General features: G+C 38.4%; 1 pseudogene across 1 annotated transcript; it reads right to left on the bottom strand.

Annotated features, from left to right (window-relative positions):
• Nucleotides 1-537: 537 nt before the first annotated feature.
• On the bottom strand, nt 538-1585 carry LOC308252052 (glyceraldehyde-3-phosphate dehydrogenase-like; annotated as a pseudogene). The gene has a single exon. The product of its transcript is annotated as a glyceraldehyde-3-phosphate dehydrogenase-like (transcript).
• Between the last annotated feature and the right edge of the window lie 22222 nt (nt 1586-23807).

Here is a 23807-nt window from a genome sequence, read left to right as displayed (position 1 = left end):
GTGGAAATAGGGAATATGCTTATTGGGTCCCTACCATGTGGCTGGCACTCTATTGAGTGCTTTCAAACATAGTATCTCATTTGATTCTTACCATAAATTTTGAAAGAGTCATGACTGTCCCACACTTTGCAAGTGAGGGAAAAGCTTCAGAGAGGTGGAGTAATGTGTCCAATGCTGCACAGCAAGTGCTCAATAAATATTTATGGAAAGAAGGTAGGCAGACAAGCAGGCCAGCAGGCAACTAGAATGTGGCAGCTCCACCCAACTGATATAGCTCCAAACTCCCTGTTCATTTCATTTCATCATAGTTTTAATGTACATCAACTTCTTTTTTTTTTTTTGGCTGGGTACAGTGAACTTTATTGATGGTGCACGACAAAGTAGGGTTCCCTACAACCCTCCCCATCTTCAGGGGGTCTGGGATGGAAACGGTGGCCAGGAGATTCTCAGTGTGTCAGGGTACTGATCTGGGGCAAGGACTCCCCAGCAGCTGAGGGCCTCTCTTCCTCTTGCTGGGGCTGGTGGTCCAGGGGGCTCTTACTCCTTGGAGGCCATGTGGACCATAAGGTCCACCACCCTGTTGCTGTAGCCAAATTCATTGTCATACCAGAAAATGAGCTTGACAAAGTGGTCATTGAGGGCAATGCCAGCCCCAGCATCAAAGGTGGAGGAGTGGGTATCACTGTTAAAATCGCAGGAGACAAACTGGTCCTCAGTATAGCCCAGGATTCCCTTGAGGGGGCCCTCTGATGCCTGCTTCACTACCTTCTTGATATCATCGTATTTGGCAGCTTTCTCCAGGCAGCAGGTCAGATCCACAACCGACACATTGTGGGTGGGGACACGGAAGGCCATGCCAATGAGCTTCCCATTCAGCTCAGGGATGACCTTGCCCACAGCCTTGGCAGCACCAGTAGAAGCAGGGATGATGTTCTGGGCAGCCCCTCAGCCATCATGCCACAGCTTCCCAGAGGGGCCATCCACGGTCTTCTGGGTGGCGGTGATGGCATGGACTATGGTCATGAGTCCCTCCATGATGCCAAAGTTGTCATGGATGACCTTGGCCAGGGGGTCCAAGCAGTTGGTGGTGCAGCAAGCATTGCTGACAATCTTGAGGGAGTTGTCATACTTGTCATGGTTCACACCCATCACAAACATGGGAGCATCCGCAAAAGGGGCAGAGATGATGACCCTCTTGGCTCCGCCCTTCAAATGAGCCCCAGCCTTCTCCATGGTAGTGAAGACACCAGTGAACTCCACAACATACTCAGCACCAGCACCACCCCATTTGATGTTGGTGGTATCTTGCTCCTGGAAGACTGAGATAGACTTTCCATTGATGACAAGCTTCCCATTCTCAGCCTTGACTGTGCCTTTGAACTTGCCATAAGTAGAATCATACTGAAACATGTAGACTATGTAGTTGAGGTCAATGAAGGGGTCATTGATGGCGACAATATCCACTTTGCCAGAGTTAAAAGCAGCCCTGGTGACCAGGCGCCCAATGCGGCCAAATCCGTTCACTCTGACCTTCACCATCGTGTCTCAGGGTTGTGGCTGCTGGCACAGCGCAGGAGGAGAGGCTGTCTGACGAACAGGAGGAGCAGAGAGCCTCAGCTTCTATTTTGACAAGGAGAGCAGAACATTCTGTGACTCCCAAGTCTGACCTTTTGAAAGTATCTTGCTGATAGTTGGAATCAATACCTTTGTGTGTCAAGCTGTAATTTTACCACCAATCTGACATATTCTTCCCAAGTAATGCTGTTGTGCCTTTGATCCAAGCCAGAGGCTGTCATCTTTTATTTGGGGGAGAACAGAATTTAGGGTGAAGATTATTTCCATTAATTCCCTATTATAGTCCAGAGTTTACTGTCTACATTAGGAGAGGACATACACCTTCAATAAGAATATTTTTAAATGCATAAAACAGCTCCCTCTCTTTTGGCAATCTGACATTTGCAAAGTCTTCTTTTCACAATCACCTCACAGTCGACACTGTTCTCTGGTTTGATTCTGGGTGGGAACTTATATTGCTTCACATGTCTACATGGTCCATCATAGTCTCGTCCCTCCCTACTTCTCCAGCCCCACCTCTTGCTACTACTTCTCACATTATGTCTCACCAATTCATTTCTATTTTGTTTTCAGTTAGTGCTCTGTGATCTCTAACTAATCTTCCCGCCTTTGCTTTCTGTCAAAATACTCCCCAACTACTTCTTTATCTAGAGTAATTCCACTTTATTTTTAAAGATTTTTTCCTAAGTGTGGCTTTCTCTGTAAAGCTTTCTCTGATAATCCACATTCTCTTGGCCAACTTTGATATCTCTTCATATGTAATTATAATGTACCTTGTAACATCTCTAAAATAATTGCATTGCATTTCGATGAATGCTTGTTTTCCTCTACTTGTTTATGAGCAATTTGAGACATAGTATCTATCTTATGATAGAATTATTAGCACAAAAATTGACATTTATATAGTGCTAGGCATTGTATCAGACACTTTACATATATTGTCTCATTTAATTCAAACAATGATAGTATTGGTGTATATAGAGCATATTACTTGCTCAATTGAGTATATTACTTTGGAGATATTATACAGACACTTAACTTTGAATTCTCATGAAACTATGTAATATGAATCATTATTTCAATTCCACAGGTGAAAAACTAAAGTCCACAGATGTTAAGTCATTCACTCAAGGCAGATAACTATGAAATAGCAGAGCCACATTCAAACCCAAATGTGATGCTCATTCTCTATCAGGCTATGTGCACATGGAAACAACTGTGTTTCATTTCTGTCAATGTCTGGAGAATGGATGAGTTTATTTATATTTACTGAGGGTGGAATTTGAGGCCATCCATAACCCAGTGTCATCCTCTATTCAATGTCATTTATCCAAAGACCCTCTGAGCAAGCCAAACTAATGTTTTGATGTTCCCCAGACTCATCCTGTTCACTCCTGACACATATCTGACCTTGGCTCACCCAACCTGAAAGGTTGGCACTCTTTTTTGTTGCCTATACAAATATTCCCCATAATCTTGGGTTCATATTTTAGAACCTAGAGTTAAAAAACTATATCCAACTTTTTTTAACCTCAATATCACTATCTGTCAAATTTTGGCATATATTTAGCATGAAATCAAACAATAGATTATATACAAAGACAACAAGTATTAGACCTACCTTTCACTGGCTATATGACTTTGGACCAATACATAAACCTCAATTTCCTGATCTGTAAAATGAGGATAGCAGTAGTACTTAACTTCATAGAATAGCTGTGAGAATTCACTTCTGTCATTAATGTGGCTTCAGCTTCATATTAAGGGATCAATATATTATTATCTAATAATATAAGAGATTGTAAATATTAAAAAAGGGACTAAGTTCTTGATTTACAAATGAAAAAAAAATCACAAAACAGTCCAAACAAGAGAAAGCTACTGACTCAAAGTCACACTACTCAACTAAGAATCACATCCAAGTCTTTATGACTTCCAACTTCCAACTTGTAGCTGTTTATATCTGACAAGTGTGCAATTTCAAGGTATGAACATTTACTTAATTTTACTTTTCATTCTTCATTGTTCCTAACCAAGTACTTATTACAATTTTGCCAAGCAATGGATTACAGTGTTTCTAGAAGAAAATTATTTAGCTAAGTCTTAACATTCAGTGGTAATTTTCTCCACCGTGGAGTTAGCTTCCTCTGAGATGGAGAATAGGGCTAATAAGTAACAGCAGTATATTCAGAAAGGAAGAGAAAGAAAGAAGTAGGAAATGAGGAAACATTATGAACAATCCTAGAAATAGAATCACCAGGCTTGCAAATTCCAAGCATCTGGGAAAGGACTCAGACTTGTTACAGGAAATGGCTATTTACTGAGAGATGAAGGGACTTTGTTTCCCTAATCCAGGGCCTGCTAAGCCTTATGTTTCTAAGTTTCAAAGAAAATGCAAATCAAAGAGAGAACAAAATTAATTTTCTTTGTCAAAGTATCTCTTATTTAACACAAGACAAATTCTCCAGAGTTACAAACCATGATAAATGGTTTCCTTTTTAAAGTCTAGAGACAGAGGGTTTGATGAATCCATTGGTATTCGATGGCCCCAATTTTCAGCTCTTCTTTTATGGGACTACCATTAGTTAGCAACATTACAAAGAAAAGTGAAGCTTACCATCCTGTATTTATATATCATTTATACTTTCCCACCTATCTCAGACATTCATTTATCAGCCCATCAGGGCTCTCAAGTCATATCCACCTCATGGTTGGTCAAAGCCTTCACCAGAGTGCAATATCCCACCCCATTCAGTCTCCTAGAGCACAACCCTCAAAATTTGATTCTCTTAATGTGAGAACTATAACTCTGTTTCTTGAAAGTAGAGCCTTGCCCTAACTGGTTTGGTTCAGTGGATAGAGTGTCGGCCTGTGGACTGAAGGGTCCCAGGTTCGATTCCGGTCAAGGGCATGTACCTTGGTTGTGGGCACATCCCCAGTAGGGGGTGTGCAGGAGGCAGCTGATCGATGTTTCTCTCTCATTGATGTTTCTGGCTCTCTATCCCTCTCCCTTCCTCTCTGTAAAAAATCAATAAAATATATTTTAAAAAAATAAAAAAGAAAGTAGAGCCTTGCATTAAGCATGTATCTCGCCTAGAGTAGCAAAAAAAGTGCACATAGTAGAAAGTCAATACATATTTGGTAGATGTGTAGAGGGAGGGGAAAACGAAGAAGAGATTCACTGAATGTGAGAAAGGAAGAATCTGCACAAAATGACTTGTGTCATGGCCAATATAGTGGCTCTTTCATTGGTTCTTTCATTTTAGCAGAATATTGATTTTCTCCCCCAAATGCAGTATTTCTAGGGAAGATATGTGGAGCAAGTGTGTTTCTTTACATTCTCCAGCAATAGTCTGTACACAGCCACACACTTGACATATTTGGGAGGACTAGATGTGTGATGTGTAAATATCTGACAATCTCCTTCTCATATGTAAATTGGGAGTGGGTATTAGAACCCACTTTGGTTTTAATGAGCTCAAGCTATCTTCCCTCTGCCACACCTAGTGAATACAGAAAAATAACAACCGTTATAAAATAAATCCAAATATTAGGTGTAGAGGAAAGCAGCTTAGATATCTTGATAAGCTAGAAAATTTGAGTTTGAAATAACTTATGCAGAATAGGCTTTGTCCAGAACCAACTGATTATGCTCATTCTGTGAGAAATTAGAATTGAAGACTTTAGGATGTGGTGGGGGAGCTAAAATATACCCATGTTAAATGGATACTGAATAATTTCACTCTAGGGCCCAGGGTCATTCATGTCATTACTTAGTCTAAATCACTGATATTATCTACAAAATGAGAGAGTCAACTGCACAGTGCTGGAATTGTTCATTTTAATGGGAAGGCGGACATATTCCCACTAAAGGAATGTTATTCCTAGAGCATATAATCAGAACCCAAGGTGAACAGCCATTCTCTCCTGTGATCCCACAGAGGGAAGAACTGGGGAGCCAGATGAAGCTCCCTCCTCATAGCTCAGGCCAAGTTTTCTTTCAACAATTCTCTGCCTTTGGGATTTTGCAATACCCAGCATTTTTTGTAGAACAGTGGTTCACCCTCTTTCTGCAGCCAGCTAACAGATCACATGGTGACCGTCACTTTATGGTGACATGAGCAGTCCTTCAAAGTCAGAACTATTCCAACTCACCTCTTCCTTTTCAATTTAAGCTTCTTTCCAAAGGGCCATAAACTATTCTGTTTGAAGGTAGTTCCTTTCATCAAGGCTTGTTCAGATGAAAGACAAGGGAAACATCAGCCATATGACAATGGTATTTGGGTGCTTTGTTCCCTTTCTTGTTGCAAAAGAATATGACATTCTGATCTGAAGACCATCCAAGAGCACAACCAGGCTGGCCTTGAACAGTCTTAATTTTTATATTATAAAAATCTCTAGAGCAGCACTGTCCAATAGAAATATAATGTGAGTCACACATTATTTAAATTTTCTAGTAGCCACATTAGCATATTATATTGAATCCAATATATTTCCAATATTATCATTTCAAAAGGCAATCAATATAAAATTTATCCTTGAGTTATTATTTTCTGAGTCTATAAAATCAATATGTGTTTCATACTTACAGCATATGTCAATTCGGACTAATTATTATTCAATGTCTGGTAGTTACATGTGTCTACGGTAGTGGCTACCTTACTGGACAGTGTATCTCCAGATCTTGGCTGCATTTATTTGTTCAACATACATTTCTGGGTTCACAGAGCTTTACCCAGCAGGAATAAAACAATTAACACAGAGTAGGTGATCAATAAATGTTTGCTGCTTTGAATTTTTTTTAAAAAGCATGTTAGTTACTTATTTAAAAAATGTTATAATTTCTTAAATTATTTGGGGGATACAAAATGATATTAGACCGAAATGGCACTGAACTACAAAGGAAAGAAGATAAGAGCCCATGACAGAGGTAACTGTTAAATATTGAAATAATAATGTCTTAAGGACTTATATTTTAACAGGGAAGATAAAACAAATGTTTTCAAAGATCTTTAAATGTCAGCGCGAAACTATAAATATCTAAATTCCCAAATAAGAGAACCAACCAACATATTTTATAGAAACTGAAGAGACAACATTCTACCTCTCAGATAACTGAATATTATAAAGATTGCTAATATGCATGGTTGCTGGGGGGGGGGGGCGGGGAAGCCTACACTCACATATGCTACTGGAAGTAAAAAGTGACATTTATAAAGAAAATTGTTAAATATCCTTCAAAATTGCATCTTTCAACACAGCTGTTTTACTTCTGTATCCTGAGGAAATTACTGGATAAAGACATAAAATGAATGGAAAGAATGCTTACTTTACTGACATGGAACTATAGAAAATTCAATGAGAAAATCCAAGTTTTGGAACAATATATAGAAGACACCATTTAAAATATACCATAGCAGTGGGAATATTTAAGATCTGCTTTGTACTTTTTGAAATAACTATTTTAATTAGCATACAATCTTTTAATCAAAGCCAACAACAATTTGTTACCTTTTGAAAAAGAACTATACCCTGGAAACTTTCAGAATAACAAAAAGAAAAAAAAATTAATGAAGAAAAGATTGTAGCTTGTAATAATTAGGGAAAATTTCTTCAAAGAAGATTCACATAAGAAGAGAATATAAGGAGAATATTCTTCATCAAAACACTGCATTTCCCTATGACTCATTTATCTTGTAAGTGATTTAGCTGAAAGCCCTTGATCTTCTTTAACTTGAAATGTAGGAGAAAAAAAGCCCATATCAAAATAGGGCTATGAAATGATTTCTTATTTGACAAGTTTAAAGACTACAATGTTACCTGGACATGCACTCAAGTTTCCCTGGGGACAGATTGGAAGTGCTGAATTGGGAAATAAAATTATAGCAAAGCAATTAGAACACAAAATCAGCTCTGAGAAAGGTCAGCGGAGGGTGTGTATTGGGGCAAAACACAAGGCAGTGCCTTTCAGCAGGGGAAAAAACAGCACACAAGTCATTTCTGGGCTCTCGGAGAAAGATCAAATCTTTCCTGCACCTTCCTCTACAGCACTGTGCCCCATCTACCTGCTTCTTTCACTTCTCACTTCCAAAAGCCAGGGTCAAGTTCATATAATCTGCCCCCACCTGGACTACCCCAATAGACTCTCCATCTCAGTCCCTCTTAGTTGCTTTCCTTCCCAGAATCCAAACTGACAAATGTTCTTCTGTGCTTTTTGGACAACCCAGAGGACACAGCCTCTATACACATGCAAACAACAGATCACACTCTTAAATGTTTGGGGTTTTTGGTTGTTGTTGTTTGTTTGTTTTGCTTCCTATAGTGATGACAAAGTGATTAGCTGCCCATCCTTGAAATGTAAAATATTTCTCATAAAGTCCCAGATTCTCCACTCCTCCTGAAAAATTACATGATGAGCTCACATGCTTGGGACACAAAATGTCCTTGAATAAATGCCAGCTGTCCTTTTTCAACGGAGGCAGAGTGACTTGATTTTTTTCTTGCTTCCTTTCCCTCTTTCTCTCTTTCTCTGTCGCCCTCTCTTATTCTCTTCCCCCCTCTGCTCCCTCCCCTGAGCTTGCTTCACTCATCATCTACTTTGTCACTGCAGAGACAGAACCTACAAGCCTTTCATGGTGTAACTTGGGGCCCTTCCCAAAATAACCTAACCTATTGTCCCAGAATTATTTCCCATTTGATGCCTTCATCTATTGGTCTATTCTCTGTGTACCCTCAATAGGCTTTTCTCTTTTCCATTCCCCATATCCTGCATTTATATCTTGAAGACAACCCATAAGTTTTATGTATAAAATTCCTACTTGGTCTTCTGAATTTTTTCAAACATCTGCAAAAGTCAACTCTTCCTCTAGATTTAGTCAGAAAATTAGCACCCTTATCTTTCATTTGTCAATTATGAATTACCGTGTGTGTGTGTGTGCGCGTGTGCGTGTGCATGTGTGTGAGTATGTGTATATGTGTGTGTGTGTGTGGTATGTGTGTGTATTCTGCCATTCAGGAAGTGCTTTGCCCAATAACTGTGTTTCCCAGAAAAAAAAGAGTATAATGCTCAAAAAGCTTTTGTTGATTGATCCATATACAAATTGGGCAATATGTTTCATCCACATATCACCTGGGAAGTAGAGAGCAGTCAAATGTAGCAAATACAGTCTCAGTGATGAATGGATTAACTGGACAGCTGCCATCAAGTCACTCAAGTTATACCCAGTGGACAAATTCTTGGTAATACAGGAAAGATTGCTTTGGTTATAGCCCAGGTCCTTTTTAAATAAATGAATGCTATGATTACAAAAGAGCTTTGCTTATTATACTTTCCCATTAAATCTTTAAAAAAAAAACACCTTAGTTCCAGCGCCAATTTGTAGTCTTACATTTTCTCTAGCTTTCTTGCTCACTGAAGGGAAGTTTCATGATTTGTGCTATCAATGAAGACAGGTTCTTTTTCTGAGAAACAGACACATCAATTTTATCTTGCACAGATTAGCTCTAAGTAAAGTCTTCAGTAGTTCTGATTCGTATCTCATGCACTATGTATTGGTGTTCACTAAACTTCTACTCTGCTCATTTACCCCATAACTAAGATTTAAGTATATCTTATTTTGACCAGTCATTGAATTTGTCCTCAGGAGTCACTGAGTCCAGGAAAAAGAAACCCAGGTTAAGTTATAGAAGCAGCCCGGCCAGCATGGTTCAGTGGATTGTGCATCACCTCGTGTACCAAGAGGTCACCAGTTTGATTCCTGATCAAGTCACAAGCCTGGGTTTCAGGCTCAATCCCCAAAGAAGCATGCAAAAGGCAGCCAATCTATGATTCTCACTCATCAATGTTTCCATCTCTCTTTCCTTCTCCCTTTCTCTCTCTCTCTCAACTCAATAAAAACATAATTTTAAAAAAGATATAGAAGCAGAAAGAGGTGCTGTTGAGCACAAAGGAAGGAGAAGGATTTGAAGGAAAGTTTTCCAGTACAATAGAAATTAATTTGGTATTAATTCAAACAAGGTTGATGGTAACAAGTTAACTGCTCCAGAACAGCCACTAAAGGAAAAAAAAAAAAAAAACAACTAAAATATATACAGTAAAAACCAAAAACAATAAAAAATTAAAATGGTATATCACAAAATAACTATTTAACACAGTAGAAAGCAGTAATGGAGAAATTCTAGGGGAAAGGTAGATATTTATAGAACACAGCAAAATGGTAAAAAATCACAACCATTACATTAAATTTAAATTGACTAAACACTTCAATTGAAATATAGAAATTGGCAAAATAAATTTAAAGAAAAATGTTACCTACCTTTATGTTGTCATCAAGAGACACTTTAAACTCAAAGACATGAGTTAAAAGCCAAAGATTAAAAAAAGATATAACATGCAACATGCAAGCAGAATTCAAAAGAGATCAGAATAGCTATACTAATATTAAAAGTAGCATACTTTAAACAAGATTGTTTTTATCCTAGGTGCCCGTCAGCAGATGACTGGATCAGAAAACTATGGTACATCTACACAATGGAATACTATGCTGCCATAAAAAAGAAGGAATTACTACCATTTGTAGACACCTGGATGGAATTAGAGAACATTATGCTAAGTGAAATAAGCCAGTCAATGAAAGAAAAATACCACATGATCTCACTCATTTAGGGATAATGAAAAACATTATAAACTGATGAACCAAAAGATAGTTACAGAGGCAGTAAAGCATCAAACAGAGTGTCTAATTACAGCGGTAAGGTTAGGGAGAGGTGGGGGAAATAAGAGATCAACTGAAGGACTTGTATGCATGCATATAAGAGTAACCAACGGATGCAAAACATTGGGGGGTGAGGGCAGGTATGGGAGTGGTGTGTGGGGGGGGCAATGGTAAGATATGTACACATATAATACCTTAATAAAAATTTGAAAAAAAAAAAGATTGTTTTTAGATATGAAAAATAGACATTTTAAAATGATAATGTAGGAGAATGACCTAACCATTATAACATGACCTTTTAAACCAAGAGGCCTAACAGAAATCTATAGAACAGGATGCCCAACAATAGCAAAATAGCAACATTCTCCTAAAGAGCACATACAATATTCCCCAAGTTAATCATGTCAGTCCATAAAGCAAATTTCAATAAATATTAAGAGATTCAAATTATACTTATAGTTCATACATGTCCTTTGACTAAAATGAATTGAAATTAAAAATTAATACAGAAGGAATTTTGGTAAACTCACAAATGCATGAGAATTAAATAACAAACTTCTAGATAACAAATGTGTCCATGAAAAAAATCACAAAACAAATAAGAAAACATTTTGAGGTGAATCAAAATGAAAACATAACTTACCAAGTTTCATGCAATGTAGCTAACACAGTGCTTAGAAGGAAATTTATAGCTGTAAATGCCTATAATAACAAAGAAGAAAGAAGTCAAATTAATATCCCAATCCTTCACCTTAAGTAAAATTAAAATGAAACTAAGTCCAAAGCAAACAGAAAGATGAAATATTAAAGTTGAGGAGAACCCTATCCGGTTTTGGCTCAGTGGTTGGCCTGCTGATCAAAGGGTCCCAAGTTTGATTGCGATCAAGGACATGAACCTTGGTTGCAGGATCCTCCCCCGCCTGGGCCCTGGTCAGGCCTTGTGCAGGAGGCAATAAGTCTATGTGTTTCTCTCACGTTGATGTTTCTCTCTGTCCCTCTTTCTTCTACTCTCCCTAAAAATCAATGGAAAAATATTTTCGGGTGAGGATAAAAAACAAAAACAAAAACAAAACAAAAAACTGAGGAGAAAAATAAATGAAACAGAAAAACAATAGAGAAAATCAGAAATAAGAAAATCAAAAGTTATTTTAAAAAAATAAACAAAATTGATCAACCTTTAGCTAAACTGACCAAGTGGGCAGGGGGGAAATAGGGGAAAAACTTAGTTTACTAAAATTAGAAATTAAACTAGAGGGTATCACTACCAAAAAGTGAGACCAATCCAACTGTCTGTCAGCTGATGAATAAACAAAATGTGGTATCCATACAATCAAATATTATTGTGTTGTATGAAGGAATGATACACTAACATATACTACAAAATAGATGAACCTTGAAAAACTAGTGAAAGAATCCACACACAAAAGGCCATATGATTTATGATTCCATTTACATGAAATATCCAGAATAGACAAATCACAAATTAGTGGTTATCAGGAGGAGGGGTGGAGGAGACAGAATGGGGAGTGACCACTAATGAGTAAGGGTTACTTTTCTGAGGTGATGAAAGTAGTCTGAACATAGATGGTGGTGATGGTTGCACATCTGAGTATTGTAAAAGCTACAGAATAGTACACTTTTAAAAGGTAAACTTGTGGTACAGGAATCATATCTCAATTAAGCTGTTATTTAAGAAAAGAATGAGAAGTGCAAAAGCTGAGTCATATGGTAGTTCCATTCTAAGGAGGGATGGAGGAGGTTAACTGTAAGGTGAAGGATGGACACTAGATTTCGGGGAGTGAGCACAATGTAGTACATACAGAGGTCGAATTACCGTATAATGTCATATACCTAAAACCTACCTAATGCTATAAGCCCATGTTAGTTCAACAACAACAACAAAAAGAATAACACTCTCTCAAGAACATAAAACTAGGAGATTTGAAACAAGTTTATATGACTCCAAATCCTGTGATTCTTATAGCATTGTACTTCCTAAATTTGTTCACTCTGCCTAGGAGACTCGGGTAGGATACAGTGTGATCATTCTATACTTTGCTTTCAGCCTTCATGCACTTTTGAAGAAAATGGTGCTTTATGGAAGGAAGAAGCCTCGGTGAATTGTAAAAGATGCTCAGAAATTCCAGGCCATGAATCTCTGAAACACAAAGCAGAAGAGAGAGAGGATAGGCTCACCCAAGGGTACACTTTCCTTCTGAGAAGTCAGGAAACTGCAGCATGGAGACCACAGTCAGGCTTGGTTGTGGAAATCTGAGCTCAGAAAACCAGGAAAGAGTAGTAACATGCTCTATTAGAGTGTGGAAGGTCAAGTCATGCCCTCACACTATCTGATGACAAGGAAGAAAGAAATGAAGCTTTAGGCGGAAAGCCAAGTGACTGGGGACAAAGAATCTGAGTGTTTCCTGGCTGCTCTCCTAAATTGGAGCTCTTTCATTGAAAAAGCAAGAACATTAGCCATTGTTGAGTTTTCTAAAGGTAGGTGAGAAGTTTGACAGCTCCGGATAGAAAGAATAAGAGGTGCAGGGAACTGGTAATTATCTGCTATTTGGAGACAAAGGCAGGCCTGCGTGCACACACACAGGTGTGTGCTCGCCATTCTCTGGTTTCAGTTCATTATTTAATTCCTTCCTGCCTGTCGATGGAGGAGGCAGCTTTCTCCAGGACACTGGCAAAGGGAAGTTACAAAATAGAAAAGCTATCAAAGTTCACTGGGGGTCGGGGAAGGGGGAGATTTACCAATTGCAGAGAACATCTAGTGTCTAAAGATAAAAAAAAAAAAAAGATTTTTTCCCCAAAAGTAGTATTCATGTTGTTTTAGGTATATATTAGGTATTTTTCCTTCCTCAAGCCCATATTCTTCCTCTGTCCATGCTGTTCCATGTAGTTGATTGATGCACGTATAAATGTTTCACATCATCAATGAACTGCTAGTTTTAATTTTCTGTGGATGGAGTTATGTTCAGAGCATGGTCTTGAAGCAGAGAAAAAGAGAAGAAAAAGTCAAAGAGAAGCATGGGTGAGCACCACTAAAGTCAACATAATTTCCTCAGAGGGAAACACTTAGCTCTGAGGTTATAGATACATTATATGACATCTGGCATCGTAGTCTCGTGGAAGTAAAAGGGGTTGTACTAGAAGACAATGTGAAACTTTCCCCAGCTCTTGAGTCTTGTATCATGGAGCTAGAATTATATTTTTTATCACTTACTGACTACGTGGTTTTGGGAATGTTTCTTAAACTCCCCATGGCTTAGTTTTCTCAAATATAAAGTGAAGATAGTAGCATATATATAGGCATATATGTATGTATAAACACATGTGCGCACGCGCACACACACACACACACACACACACACACACACACACATCCCTAGGGTAGATTGGGGACCACAGAGGCATTAAATATATGAATAAATTATAGCCATTACCATTCAAACTCAATGGCCTCGCAACTTAAGTTATGAAACACTGTCTATGAATATTCCAGATACCAAAGATAAGCTAGGATAGGCTGGTTAAAGTATGTTGGAAGAGAACATAAATGGCCAGGAGCCCCTTCCTTGGGCCCCTTAGTCCCCATCTAAGGTAGTCCCTAAAGAGTTTGAAAACCATACATCATCACCTCCAGGCAACTTTTCTGCTGAGAAACCTGGAAACTGAGGAAGAAAGCAACTTTCTCAAGATTATACAGTCCATTTGTTGGCAAAGCTGTTAATAAAAACCAGTTCATGACTCATAGCCAGCAGCCCCTTTCTCCAATCCAGTCCCCATTTATTTTTACAGGTAAGGGCGCACAGAAGTAATAGTTTAGGAAAGAAAGTCGATTGTTAGAAATAGATACCCAAAACATAGGAATCTATAACAAGACACAGTGATAAAGGAGACAGGGAAACTAAAAAGATGTGAGAAATTAATCTGTATTGCCGTTGAGGGAAATTTAGTCTAAGGACAAACAGCTATTCAACTGTGCAGAGAACAAGAACACATATTTCTTCCAATAATCATAGTCACTAGGAGAAGTTTGAAAATTGTGTGATAAATTCTCTGTAAAAAGTTAGGGGAGACTAAATGTATTATACTAGGATTTATATCCAAAATGGGTAAAATCATTTAAAAAACATACACACACACAAAAAAACCAGTTTTGACTTTTAAAGGGTAAGCTTCAGTAGTCTGAAAAATTCATTTTTATCAAACACTGCATGCCTCAATGATGTTAATTCTTTAGGGAGGTTTTATCTATTTGTGTAGTATATTTATTGACAACTTTCTATCGAATAATTGTCATTGTTTGGAAAGATTAAAGTTGTGGCAAAGCAGAAATACATAGAGAGAAAAGAAAATTCTTTTTAAAGGACAGATGGGGAGAGAAAAGTCATTGTTTCTCACAAATGCTAGGCTTATATGTATTAATATTATCTTGCCATCAAATGCCCTTCACCATCTGCTCAATATCTAGCCAAACAAAAGAGTCACCTCCTCCACAGGACTCTAACTTCTCCTCGCCCACACTGACCTCACTTTATCTACTTGACTCCTGTAGCTTTGGAGTGTCTTGTAACATTCCTTGAATTACTTGTCTCATACTTTATGCAAAATATAGATGCTCTATTAATATCCCATATGCATATATTTTACATACATTATTAAATTAGAATCATTTGAATACAGATTGAACGTTGGCTATTTTATTACATTGATCAGAACACATAAGGTTCAATCGATATAATGCATCAATAAAGGAATAAATGTATGAAAAAATAAATAATGAATAAATTTAGGAGCAGTGTTGAAAATAGACACTTTTCGAAAGAGGACATACAGAAGGCCAAGAGACATATTAAAACATGCTCAAAGTCACTAATCATCTGAGAGATGCAAATCAAAACAAAAATGAGATACCATCTCACACCTGTCAGAATGACTATCATCAACAAATCAACAAATGACAAGTACTGGCTAGGGTGTGCAGAAAGAGGAAACCTCCTGCACTGCTGGTGGGAATGCAGACTGGTGCAGCCACTGTGGAGAACAGTATGGAGTTTCCTCAAAAAGTTAAATATGGAACTCCCATTTGACCCAGTAATCCCACTTCTAGGACTATATCCCAAGAAACCAGAAACACCAATCAGAAAGGATATATGCACCCTTATGTTCATAGCAGCACAACTTACAATAGCTAGGATTTGGAAACAACCTAAGTGCCCATCAGCAAATGAGTGAATTAAAAAAAAACTGTAGTACATCTACACAATGGAATACTATGCCACTATAAAAAAGAAGGAAGTTTTACCATTTGTAACAGCATGGATGGAACTAGAGCGATTATGCTAAGCAAAATAAGCCAGTTGGAGAAAGATAAATATCACATGATCTCACTCATATGTGGGGTATAATGATCAACATAAACTGATGAACAAAAATAGATCCAGAGTCAAATGGCAGGAGAGGTGTATGTGTGTGTGTGTGTGGGGGGTGGGAGGTGGTTAGAGAGCAACCAAAGGACTTGTATGCATGCATATTAGCATAACCAATGGACACAGACACTGGGGCAGTGAGGGCTTGCCTGGGGTGGGAATGGCCGGGGGGAAGGGGGTTAATTGGGGAAAAGGAGACATATGTAAAACTTTAGACAATTAAATGGAAGGAAGGAAGGAAGGAAGGAAGGAAGGAAGGAAGGAAGGAAGGAAGGAAGGAAGGAAGGAAATACTCAGTGAAAGCAACCCAAGCCAAGTGAATGATTTAAAAATGTTTACATGTGAATTAAATTCATTTTACACATTTCAATCATGAGATACTGGCTTATTCAATGAAGTCTCTGCATGGTATAATAAGAAAAAAGTATAATGGAGTTGAAAATAAATGCCGAGTTCCTAACCAAATAAGCCACTGACTTAATTTTAAGCAGGTTGTGTCACATCTACGCTTACGTTTTTCCATAAATTAAGTAAGCAGATTGGATGAGGAGCTGTGAGGCCACTTCCAATTTTGAAAATAATTGATTTATGACATGATGGCAACTAAGGGAGAAATGACCAAACATTCTCCAACCATGTAGAAAGAGGACCTGGTTTGTTGGTTTCACTCTTCAAACTGGGGTGTGAAAACAGCCCAGATCTAGGAGTCACCAGACCTAGATGTTAGTCCAGAACTCTGCTAATTACTCTCGGCAGTACCCAAGGAAGTCTTAGCCCTCTCTGTCCCTCAGTGTCTCATTTGTCAACAGTTGCCTCTTTCAACTCTACTTTGCCATCATGTCTATGTCAGAATACGTTTCACTCATTAGAGTGAAAAGCAAAATGATTATTTGGTCAAATTTGGGAAATAGAAACTGAGGTCCAACAAGAGTATGGGACTCAGGCAGTTAGTGGCAGAACAATTGCTTTTAGGATTAAGACCCACATCTGAAGGCTTCTCCATGATCCTTTGGTCTGATCTCTCACCACTGTCTTAACTCACTAAATTCCACGTTTTAGTTTCCCTGATGTAGTACTTCCCCACCTTTTTCACAGCACAGAGAACATTTTGTGATACACAGTGGAGAAAATAATACAAGCCCTTGTATATATTTTTTATACTTATGAAAATATAAATTGGAGGAAAGGTGTTTCCTCCAATGTATACCTTCTCTCCCTTGTACATAGTATCTATGTACTTCCTTCTGAATGTGTGAATTGGGCCTGTCTGGTCCCAGCATTTCCCAGATTCCTCTCCCTTTCAAAACTGACTTATCCCATTTACTTGGAGATTCTGATTTCTCCTTCAGTTACTCCATTCAAGTCATTCATGTTTAGCTAAAGTGGCAGCTAGTGGCTGGCTGAGTATTGCATAGGGAAGCATTATCATTTTAATAAGTGCTTTTGGTTTCTTAATCTAAATTAGGATATTCAAGCACCACCGCAGGGTCAGTAGATCAAATATTTTGGACCAGGAAAGACCTTTCAATGATTTAAGAGGCATTTCATTCAGGCTTCTCTCTCTACACGCTGAGAACAGGTACCACCAGAAGTGAATTAATGAAATCGAGTTAGTGAGCAGCTCTGTGAGCTCTCCTAGTCAAAACTCAAACTCTGCCATTCCCCCGGGGGTAGAAAGGCACCCAGAGGGCAAGCCCACTGTGTCAGCAGGAAGACCGTTTGGGCTGGGGTGGGTCTGGCAAAGCCTGCAAGGGCACTGCAGAGGGGAATATAGATGCCAATTCAGTTTGGAACACAGCAGGAACATCAAGACTACTGCGGCAAAGAGAAGAGGAGGGATCCAAGCCAGATGCCTCACAGCTGGAAGAGAAAGCTCTGTTCATTGCTCCAATGCCATAAAGCAAATGCCACACAGGAGTGGAAATTCACCAGTCCCTAGAGGAAGAAGTGCTCTTTCTCTGTCACTGAACTCCTATTCAGTAGTCTCAAGTAGCCCCCTTGGGGTTTAATGAACTGGAAAGATGCTCCTTCAAACATCTTATCTGAAGTAAAGCCTTATAGAGCTCAGGGAACCCCTCAGCTCTGTAGTAACTAAGGCTCTCTAGACCCACCTATGTGAACCTCCTACAGACCCCATCCTTTAGAGTACTTTTCAGATTGGAAAACACAATCTACTCGAAGATCCATTCTCAGTAACTCTCCCTCAATAGCATAAGTTGGCAAACTTTTCCTGTAAGTACGTTAAGCTTTGCAGGCCATATTCTCTCTGTTGTAACTACTCAACGTTGCCATCGTATCATAAAGTCAGCCACAGGCAACCTGTACATGTATGAGAATGGCTGTGTTCCGATAAAACTTGCTTTACAAAGGCAGGCAGTGAGTTGCATTTGATCCATTTGGGGTGCAGTTTACTAGCCCCTGCTCTACAGCAGTACTGAGAAGAAAGTCAATACTCCCCTCTTCTCATGTGCTTATACCTAGTGCTCCAGCAGGAAAGATCTCTGAAGTCTCCAAACTCAAGGAGCTGGATTGCCTTTCCCAGGACCATGAGTTCTTCACTCCTCTAGGTCACACCTAACCTTTTTCCCCTCATTGAACCCAAATCCTTGGGCTTGAGTCATTCAGTGTCCTAGTTTTAGGAGGTAAGACAAGAGATATCATGGCACAGGGCGGAAAGAGCACAGCAGACTAACCAGCAGATTATCAATGGTTCAAATAGTTCTGCAATGATTTCTACTGAGGAAATTAGACTCAGGAGTTTTACTTCTCAGCTTTATATCCCATTATACTAGGGGTTAATGACAAACACAACATGATTGCAACTGAGGGAATTACCAGCAGCCTTTACTGATTAGAAGATGTAAATTAAAAACACAAAACAAAACAAAACAAAACAAAAAAAAAAAAAAAAAAAAAAAAAAACAGAGGAAGCTGCCAATGCCTGGGGCCAGAAGTCAGAAGGCCAGAGGCCAAGGGATGGGTATGACTAATTGTCTGATATCTTCAATTAGTGATTAAGCCTCTCAGAGCAATTTTCCTCACTATTAGATTAGGACAACACTTTCTCTGACACATCTTGTCAGCACTCTGAATAAAACCCTCTAAAGACTCTTCCTAAGCTTCAGATAAAATCCAAATTCCTCGCTCATCTCTCTGGCCTCACTTATCACTTGACCCCTCAGCCATTAGTGCAAGACACAACTCCCCTACTCACATAGTTTTCTCTCCCAGTAGATCATTAATTACTTCCCACCCTTAACCTCCTTATTTCTTAATCTTGTTTATCCGTCTAGTCTCCATTTAGACATCTGTCTTCTATCACACCTTTCTTAACCCTCTAAGACTGGATTAGGTATTTCTTTTTCACAATCTCATATAACTCTTATCATTACTCTCATCACTCATTCCTTTAGAGAGGACACACAAACTTTGAAGTTACTCGGAGAAGAGGACTTTGAATCTTTTCAAGAACATTTAAAAAAACTAAGTTCTTTACCCCACAGAAGAGATGACTCTGTCAAGCAAGTAATGTTTTACCTTCCCTGTGCAGCATCCTTCAATGGCATTACTAATCTAATTATCCATTGGCAGACCATCCTGCCTCACTCTCAGTCTAGGTTTTTTAAGTGAGACTGACCTCACCCATTACCTACAGAAATCAGGGGACACAGGGCTGGCCAATCAGGGTATTGAATCCCCTTGTTTCATTGAATGGATCAGGAATACCCCCAAGTCCACTCAAACCAACAATAATTTTGGGACTCTTGTGGATCTGTTGGGAAAGGTAAGCCAACACAGAGGAAAACAAGGACAGAGACATACTAGCAAGAACAGCAACCCTACATCCACGTGTACCTGAAGCTCCTCACTATGAACCTTTTTATTTATATGGGCCAATAAATTTCCATTTTTTTGTAAGCCAGTTTGAGTTGGCATTTGGCTTTTCTTTTAAGCAAAAAGAGTCTTGACTAATCCAGTGGACATGAAAGCTGCCTTTATGGGCATAAAGTAATAGCATAATTGAACTGAGTTTTTTCACTGGAAAAATACCTCTCTCATGTCCACGCTTTATCACAGTTTAAAGATTTCTGAAATACTTTGGTTGTGACAGATGACTAATTTATAAATTGACCTTGGCCTACATAATAAAGAAACATTCTGTTTGGCTCAACACTTGAAAAGCTTTCTGTGAGGAGATAGGATTAAGTCAGGGATAATCTCTTCTATTCATAGAAATATTTATAGTCATCCATTTCTTATTTTTTCCAGTAAGGTAGCTGCTATAAAATATTTATCTCCTTGTGATAGTTTAACAAACATTTAATTAGAAAAAAAATTTCACTTGTCCAAGAAACTCGAGTACAGCAAAGAAAAAAGACAGTAGAGTGTACGGCCATAGGCCCTGAAATCTGACTGTTCAGATTTTTAATCATGGCTCTGACACTTATTAGCTGCACACTTTTAAAAAATTTACATAAAGCCCCTACGTTTTAGGTTCCTTGGTTGGAAATTATCAATTGTCACAATTCACAGATAGTTGTGAGGATCAAATGAGATATTATATATAAAGAATTTAGCATGTTTTCTGGCACGAATTAATACTAATATCATCACCAATACAGGTAAATCTTCATGGCATTGAATTAGTCAACTGCTTCTTAGATATAACACTAATAACACAAACAACAACAACAAAAATGTGAATTGGGCTTTACCAAAATCTTTTTTTAAAAGCATTTTTTGACATAGGAGCATGAAGAGGCAGTCTAATCTCAGAAGGATGGTGGGAGAAGGTGGTGGGTGGGAAGAGATCAAAGATTTTGTATGCATATATGCATAACTCATGGACATAGACAATAGGGAGGTGAAGGCTTGGGGTGAGGGTCAGGGGCAGGCTAGAAGGAGTCAATGAAGGTAAAAAGGGGTCATATGTAATACTTTTAACAATAAAGATTTTAAAATAACTTTGGCGTAGACCATGTGATTTATATGTGCATGCATAAATTAGTTCTAGTATATTTTGAATGATACTGTAATAATGAATACAGCATTATAAATTTGTCTAAACTTATGGAATGTACGGTACAAAGAATGAACCCTAATGTAAACTATGGACTTTAGTTAATAATAATGTTACAATATTGGCTCATCAATTGTGACAAATGTGCCACACTAGTGAAAGGTGTTAATAATAAGGGAAACTTGTCTATGTGGGGTGAGAGGGGTGAGACCATATATTAAAAACCTCTGTACTTTCTACTCAATTTTTCTGAAACCTAAACTGCTCTAAAAAATAATGTTTATTAATTATAACATTTTGTAGGTTAAAAAAAATAAGGAATTAGTTCCAGTATACAACCTGAAAATAACTAGTTAACATTTTCAGTATCTTAATCAAGATGCTTTAGGAATAGAAGCTCACATGGGGTTTGGACACCTTTATCTCTAATCAATATCAACGATTTAGGATTTGGTTAATTAGCATACAAGATATTAGAAACACCCTTGTAGAAAAAGATGTAAGAATCTGACAAGTCTGGAGACATGCTTCAGAATCGTGCCTGGAATTAGGATTCAGAAGAGTGTTAGTTCAGATATTGATATGGAAGAAATGAGTCACGTGATTTTGTTGGAAGTTTAGAGATTCCTAGGATTCAGGTAGTCTTATTGACCTCTATGAACTTGTAATATGGTCAGGACTAGTCTATTTGCTTATATTTGTGGCAGATACCAGTCTGTGAATTGCTTTTCAATAGCACCCAGCTCATGAAAGAAGAACCTACAAGCCCTCACTTACCTCCAAATCATGGAGGCCACTGATATTAACAAGAAGCACAAAATAATCATAAATAATAAAATTAGCTAGGTCAGAGTGCAAAAGCACTCTCTGGAATATTTTGGTATTTGAAGAGGAGCAGTTTGAGCACTCTCAGGATGTTCTGGGGCTAGACTCGAGATCAAATTATAGAATAGACTCTATTGCAACGGTTCCTGGGTCTAGCTGGGCTGGAATCACCTGAAGAGGTTTTAAAAACATAGGTGGCAATCTAGCTCCAGAGCTACTGAATCAGAATCTCCAAGGAAGAGACCTGTGTATTGATATTTCTCATAGTTCCCTATATGTTCTCAAAAAGGCACCCTCACACTAATTCAGGAACCAGCTGGCCTTTGGAAATCACAGAGCAAAATGCCCCTTAAAGAATCTGTGATCCTATGTCTATATGACTCCTGGGTAAAGAAGCCTTTATAAGGTCAATTGAAATATCCATAGTAGAGAAGGCAATGTCAAGAGACAGGAAAGAAATCAAATCATGCAAGAGAAAGAGAGAGAAAGAGAGAGAGAGAGAGAGAGAGAGAGAGAGAGAGAGAGAGAGAGAGAGAGAGAGAGAGAGAAAGAGAGAAAGAGGAGATGAGTACTGAGGTATTGAGGGGTGGGGAGGTGCTACATGAATTCTAATTAAGGATCTTATAATCTGGGATCACTGCAATTGCCACTAGACAGACACCATTCTTTCCTTGGAACTGAGAAATCAATCATAAGCTAACAGCTTACTTTTGCCAACTCTCAGTTACATTCCTGGCTAGAGTTTGTCTCAAGCAAATGAATTCTAGTTATTCCTCCTAACTCTTGTTGGCAGAACACAGGACATTTACCATCTGCTCAGCTTTGCCTTGGCAATAGGTAAACACTGCCTATTTCTCCAAGGCAATGAGCAGAAAGAGATAACAAATCACAATAGAGCTGAGGGTGGGGCTCCAATGTCACATCTGTGTTCTGTGTGACTCCCCTAAAAAGGATTTCTGCTGCTGCTGGGGCTTACTTACCCAGCTGGAGGCAAGGATCTGGCTCCCAGACACCATACCAATGCAACTGAAGAATTCCATGACGGTGGAAATTCAGAAATCACTCTTACATTATTTTTTCATCCTTTACAATTTCTGCAAGCTTTTGCAATTTAAGCCTAAGGTTTGCTGGGATGTTACTTTTTCTCAAGTCATTTGTTGTGGTGACTAAGACCCACCCTGGTCTCATGAAGCTTACCTTATGGCATGGGAAACAATTAAATAGGTAACTGATAGTGTGGTAAGGATTATAACACGGATGATTAGGAAGTACTTCTTAGTGGGACTGGGATGCATGCTGTCAGGAAAGAAATTTCTAGGAAGTTTTATTTTAAAATTACCCAAGGATGAGTATGAGTTAGCTGGTAGAAAGAAGAGATATTATCTGAGAAAGCAAAAATATACTAAACAATGCCAATATGCCTAAAGCATAGAGGCAAAGGTAGAGAGTGGCAAGAGTTGAAGCTAACAAGATACTCAGAGTCAGGTTAAGAAAGGTTTCGTGGGCCTGGCTAAGGAGTTGACATTTTATCTTGATGACAAAAGAAGACCCTGCAGGATCTTAAATCTGGGAATAATAAGATGAGACTCGTTATTGGGCCAGTTTGCCATCCTAAATCTCTTCATTCATTATTCATTTGACAAAGATTAATAACATATTTTCCATTTGGTAGTACTGCTGTAGGCAGAGAGGTATGATGATAAACATAAAGAAAAGGCCCGTGTTCTCACAAAGCAAGAAAAAACACATAGAGGATAATTTCTGATAATGTGTACTGTGAGGATAATTAAAAAAAAAAAAATGGAAGAATGTGATTGAGACTGACTAAGGCGGTAAGTGCAAGGCTGGTGGGTTTTTTTGTTGTTTTTTTTGTTGTTGTTTGTTAGTTTGTTTGTTTTGTGTGTGTGTGTTTACCTTGGAATCAAAAAAGACCTCTCTGAGGAAGTGGTATTTGAGATAAGACAGATTGTTGTGATTAATTAGCCATGTCTATCACATGTGTTGGTGGAGGGCAGGTGGTCTATCTGCTGTGGACCTTTAAACTAATATAGGTATTTAATTTAAATTCACCTTGGATATATTCACCCTTATCACCCTCTGCTTTGTATTTTGATCATGAGTACTCACATCTTCTTTCCTCATTTGACCGGCAGCTTTTTACGGCTAGGAATCATGTGTCTGTGCCTTAGTTTCCTCATCTATAAAACAGAACTAGTTGATCATGGAATCTTCAGA

Source organism: Plecotus auritus (genome assembly GCF_963455305.1).
Source record: "Plecotus auritus genome assembly, chromosome: 6".
Classification (NCBI taxonomy): domain Eukaryota; kingdom Metazoa; phylum Chordata; class Mammalia; order Chiroptera; family Vespertilionidae; genus Plecotus; species Plecotus auritus.
Note: the sequence above shows the minus strand (reverse complement) of the source record. Positions and strands in the feature narration are given on the sequence as shown.